This window comes from Gorilla gorilla, chromosome 8 (genome assembly GCF_029281585.2).
Source record: "Gorilla gorilla gorilla isolate KB3781 chromosome 8, NHGRI_mGorGor1-v2.1_pri, whole genome shotgun sequence".
NCBI lineage: Eukaryota > Metazoa > Chordata > Mammalia > Primates > Hominidae > Gorilla > Gorilla gorilla.
The window spans coordinates 126367601-126373846 of record NC_073232.2 but is presented as its reverse complement, the minus strand read 5'-3'; positions in this window follow the sequence as shown (position 1 = coordinate 126373846).

The window sequence follows — 6246 nt, the reverse complement described above, 5'->3', positions numbered from 1 at the left end:
AATGAGAGATCCCCTGACAGTCAGGGAAGAACTCAGTGGGGCAGAGCTCACTGCGGGGAAAATGGCCTCGGGCCTCCCTTGTTTGAAATTCTTCCCTTATTCTTACTCTTCTCTATTTAATTCTTTTAAAGATGAAAATGCAGAGAAAACACTAGTCAGATACATTGCAATAAGAGAAGCTATAATAAAAGGTAATATACAAAAGAAATTCAATATAGTAAAAAATGAAAATGCTCTGAGGGTAAAGAGAAGACCCTTCTGTCGAATTGGAAAGCCTAGGAGATACCAGCAAATGACCTAGATTGTTGAAGCAAAAAATAAAAAAGGATTTTTATTAGGAGAAACTGACAGAGGGCCAGGTAAAATGTCCTGTGAAGGCGTCACAGAGGACTTGACCAAAGGGTCTCTGGTACCCTTGTTCTTTGGTTTCAGCCACAGATGGGAATCTGGAAATACCCAAAGAGGTCTCCTTTGGGTGCTCTGCCTTCCAACCAGCCAAAGTTAAGCAAAATTCAAACTGTTGGCAGCCCTGTCCCCACCTCTAAACTCCTCCCATCCTCTCTAAGCTCCTCAGCCTCAAGCAAGGGTGGAAGAAGCCCACTGAAAACCACTCAAATATAGAAAATACCCTCCATTTTTCCAATGACCTATGTGCCACCTTTATTGACTTCCACTGACATACCCATGGCCTTCATCAGAAGTTAGGGGACAAAATAAAAAGTGCATCATAGAAAGAATTGCAAATGTTACCTTAGAAGGACAAGCTTAAAGTTCAGTGCCTACAGACGCCCATTCCCTCTGCTCAGTTTGAGCAGTTCCCTCTCTGGTATAATCCCACAGAGGTCAAGTTTATCGAAACTGGGGTGTCTTGTTCCCTCCAAAGTGGATGACACCCTTCAGATGTTTTCTTGAAGTGAGATGGGGAAGCCTGCCCACTAAGTTCCAGCGCTCACGAAATTTGAAAATGATAAAGTGACGTGTTGGAATTCAAGCTTGCAAATCCACATCTACATGTGACTCCTTATTAATAGATAACGCTGGAAGGACTGCGGCTGCAAAGTACATGTTTTGGAAATTATGTAAATATGTGTATTTATACAATGGATTATGAAAACCTTCGAAAAACAAATTGGGGTATTTACATCACAGACCTTGAGACTCCAAAAAAGTTGTTATGCTCTTTTATGTCAACTTCTATTCACCAGCATGAGGTCTTTTAAAAAATATTGTCTAGGCAATGAAATAATGAGAGGAAACCACAGGAAAAAAAAAAAAACATTAATGAGCCCTCCCTTCCGACCATTACTTTGCATGCTTTAAGGGGTGGAAAAAGAGTATCTTTCAGTGCAGGGAAGTTACAAACTGTGGTCAGAAATGAAAAGAGAAAGCAAATAAGCCTTAATATAAGTCAGCTGAAACTCCATAAGAAAATAACTACCAAGGCTGGCGGATCACTTGAGGTCAGGAGTTCAAGACTAGCCTGGCCAACATGGTGAAACCCTGTCTCTACTAAAAATACAAAAATTGCATTGTGGCAGGTGCCTGTAATCCCAACTACTCAGGAGGCGGTGGCAGGCACCTGTAATCCCAACTACTCGGGAGGCTGAGGCAGGAGAATCGCTTGAACTGGGAAGGTGGAGGTTGCAGTGAGCCAAGATCGTGCCACTGCACTCCAGCCTGGGTGACAGAGTGAGACTCCATCTCAAAAGAAAAAAAAGAAAAAGAAAAGAACTGGAGCATTTACTTTTGTCTACTTGAATGAACTTTGTAGCCTGAGGGAGGGATGAAATGATTTAATTCTGGGAAAGAAAAAAAATGTGCTTTTCATCTTCAAAGCACTTTTATTTCAATAAAATAGCTCCATAACAAACGTATCAAGGCTGATTAGTACTCACTGCAATTTTAAAAAATGTTGTGCTTCTTAATTTGATTTTTTTATTTGATCAGAGATCCTCATGATACTCTGTGAGGTGCAGTTAATGTCTTCCTTTTGTCCATAATACTCATCACCTGAATCTTTTATTACCTAATAGGAACATTTGCCCTGTGGGAATCATCTTTTTTAAAGTTCTCAAAACTAGTGGGCTCCATATGATGTAGAAAAATGGATTTCAAAATGGATTGGCTGAAAAATAGCAAGTTGTAGCTTCATACCTATACTATGATGTGGCTATGGATTAATATCTACAATATGCTAAAAGTAATAATTAATTTTAAAAGTAATAAGACAAAGCCAGGTGCAGCTGCTCACACCGGTAATCCTAAAGCTTTGAGAGGCTAAGGTGGGTGGATGGTTTGAGCTCAGAAGTTTGAGATCAGCCTGGGCAACATAGTGAGACCCTGTCTCTACGAAAGATACAAAAAATTAGCCAGTCGGGGGTGTGTGCCTGTAGTCCCAGCGACTTGGGAAGCTGGGGTGGGAGGATCGCTTGAGCTGGGGAGGTGGAGGTTGGAGTGAGTGATGATCCAGCCACTGCACTCCAGCCCGGGGGACACAGCAAGACCCTGTCTCAAAAAAAAAAAAAAAAACAAATTAGTAACAAGACAATATTCTATGATGTATCCATGTGTATGTGTGTATAGTGCATATATACACACTCATATATATATTTTAACAGGTATGACAACTTGGTAAAGGAAACCTACTGAATTCATGATAGAGACTGGCTCTGGGGAGGAAAAAAAGGAGATTAGTAGAGGGTAAGAAACCAAGGAGCTTCAACTTGTCTTTATTTTTTAAAATACATTTAGGGCCGGGCATGGTGGCTCATGCCTGTAATCCCAGCACTTTGGGAGGCTAAGGCGGTTACATCATGAGGTCAGGAGTTCGAGACCAGCCTGGCCAATACAGTGAAACCCCGTCTCTACTAAAAATACAAAAATTAGCCGGGCGTGGTGGCACATGCCTGTAGTCCCAGCTACTCGGGAGGCTGAGGTAAGAGAATTGCTTGAACCCGGGAGGCAGAGGTTGCAGTGAGCCGAGATCATGCCACTGGTTCCAGCCTGGGCGACAGTGACAGACTCCATCTCAACAAACTAAAATAACAACAACAACCACAAAAACATAAACAACAACAACAACAACAAAAAACATTTAAAAGCTCTGAAGTGAATATGGCCAAATGTCAATATTAATCAACTCCAGTAGGTGGCAGGTATATAGATATCTGTTTCTAATTATGGTTACTTTTCTATTCTCTTCACTTTTCTGTTTAACAAAATGTAAAATGTTAAGGAAAAGGAAAACCCAGTTGAGTTCAACAGAACCAAATGGTGGATGGGTGGAACCATGAATGAAGTAGCTGTTATTGGAAGGAAACAATCATAAACTCCAATGTTCAAAAATAAAATCTGACGTTCCTTTGTTTAATTCTTGGATGAAAATGAATCATTCATCGAACAGAAGCCTCCTGATGCTGCTGTTGGTAACGTCTGGTTGTCACCAGCCACGGACCTTGTTTTCTTTTCATCACTGTCATGTTTCTTCTCCCTCTTTGGGGATCTGTCTTCCATGTGTTTTCTATAAAATCAGCATAACAGTTCCTAGTGAAAAAATATTTTATTGCACATGTGTAAGATTTGGGAGTATAGACTAAAGGCAGGTAAATTACAAGTAAGTTTCTGCCGTGCTGTCGTTTCACCTTGATTCAGCTTAATTTGCCAATGAGGCCTTTATTCTGACATCGGATTTCTCTCTCTTGTTCCTGTCGGCAGCCTGAGCCAGGACTGTCTTAATTTGCTTGGTCACCGGGCATGTGGGAGCTTGCGTTCTGTCAAGACCTGACACCAAACGGTTATTGGGCACTCCAAGATTTAATTCCTCCCTAGTCTCCCACTCACAGCAATCTACCTGATTCAACTTCCTCTGTTTTCCAAGCGCTTGTGGCTAGGACAGATTCTCTTAGCCTCTCAGCTACTGCTCCTCGTTTTTGAGATCTGTCTTTTGCGGCTGCCAGCTCATGTCTTTATTCTGTGCTGGTCATTTTTCCAGCCCTGCAATTTGAAATTACTCATCTGATTTCATGGGTGGCTGGCAAAGGGATCTGTCAAATCTGCATATATTTAGGGGAAACTGAAAATAAAACTACATGCTGGAATTTTTTGAAAGTATAGACTTTTCTATAGAGAAAAGAAAAATGTAGAAATACAGGGCAGGGGAGGTAGATATCTGTAGCTACTGGGTAACCACCCCCCCAAAATCAGTTTCTAGTTCTCCATGCTACCAATACATTTTAATCTATTTTTTAAAAAGTCATTATGCCTTAGCTCACACCTGTAATCCCAGCACTTTGCGGGGCAGTGGTGGGTTGATTGCTTGAGTCCAGGAGTTTGAGACCCGCCTGGGCAACATGGCAAAACTCCATCTCTACAAAAAATACAAACATTAGCTGGGCATGGTGGCACACACCTGTAGTCCCAGCTGCTTGGTGGGGCTGAGGTGGGAGGATCGCTTGATCCCAGGGGGTTGAGGCTGCAGTAAGCTGAGATCCTCCCACTGCACTGCAGCCTAGGTGACAGAGTGAGACCCTGCCTCAAAAAAAAAAAAAAAAAAAAGGCTGGGCATGGTGGCTCATGCCTGTAATCCCAGCACTTTGGGGGGGCCAAGGTGGGCAGATCACCTGAGGTCAGGAGTTCGAGACCAGCCTGGCTAACATGGTGAAACCCTGTTTCTGCAAAAATTACAAAAAAATTAGCCAGGTGTGGTGGCAGGCGCCTGTAACCCCAGCTACTTAGGGGGCTGAGGCAGGAGAATCGCTTGAACCCGGGAGGCAGAGGTTGCAGAGAGCCAAGATTGTGCCATTGCACTCCAGCCTGGGCAACAAGAGCGAAACTCTGTCTCAAAAAAAAAAAAAAAAAAAAAAAAAAAGTTATTTTCCCTCATTCTTTCTCGGGTTTGTTAAAATATCCCAGTAGTGTGGTTTGGCAGAAAGAGCACCAGAGCGTAGGCTTTGGAGCCTCCCTGGCCTGGATTCAAGCTCTGCCCATTTGGTCTTTCTAGGCCTCGGACTCCTCACACAGAGATGAAAATAATAACATTGGCATCTCTCTTTATAAATAGCATTTTTCAAAATCTCTAATCCTCACAAACTACCAACCTATCACTCAGAATCTGTCCATACCACCCAGCAAAAATAATCACCAACAAGTGATGTTCATCCTGAACGGCCCCGACGGGACAGAGGACATGCAAAATACCAGCCTCCGGGGCCTGAGCGCAGCTGCTCTGGAACACAGACTGCTTTTGAAATGAACAATGCAAGCGCGAGATTGATGTTTGGACAGGCTGACTGTGAAGGCCCTTCCCTCTCTGGGATTCCATGATTCTATGAATATAAATTGTTTTCTAGAAAGAAATTAATGTGTCAAGTTAAATCTGCACCCATTTATACAGAGCCACAAGACTTGACAGAAGTTCCAGTTAGTTTACTGACTTGTTTAAAAAAAAAAAAAACACACAAAAAAAACAGGTCTTGCAGCAACTGAGGTTGGACTGCTCCATGGAAAAACTTATCTGTAGCACTACAAACTGCAGAAGAATTTAGAAGGCCTCTGTGCACCATCCTCAGCCGGTTGCACTTGTCTTCCCTTCTTCAAAATCTCATGTTGGCCGTCAAGTTGATGAAGTATTTTCTCTAGGAGACCTTGAGAATTCTTTCTGTGTCATCAGGGCTCCGAACAGATGCATTTCACGGGGAGAAAGGGAACGTTATTGTTATTTGGATTCCAAAAGTGAAATCCTAAGAACAGTATCATCACACAGAATGCATTTTTGAAATAACATTTAAGGAGCAAGTAGGTGCTGGGAAAATAACTTTTATTTACAATGAGAAGTACTATCTGTGGCTAATAACAGCATATTTAATAGTAACTGCATTTCTTATTAAATATTTCAAAGATATTAAAAGAGCTTCAAATAAAAAAAAATCTAAATGCCAGAAAGAAAAAAATCCTTATCAGTGTCTTTATTGTGATGTCACAGCTTCTCACAGAAAATTATGGACTTTGAATTTTAACTGAGAAAATAGTAGCTCACTTGATATTGTAGGTGTGTGACCAAAACATGATTATACAACATACTTCCATCAATTGAACCATATTGTGCACATTTTCACACTTGATTACATATAATATCATATTTGCCTCTATTCTTTGGAGTACAATCAGACTGTAAGTTCTTTGGAAATGTTTTGGTGCTTTAGTATTCAGCACAGGCATATGATGGGCCTCAATAAACACTTAACAATT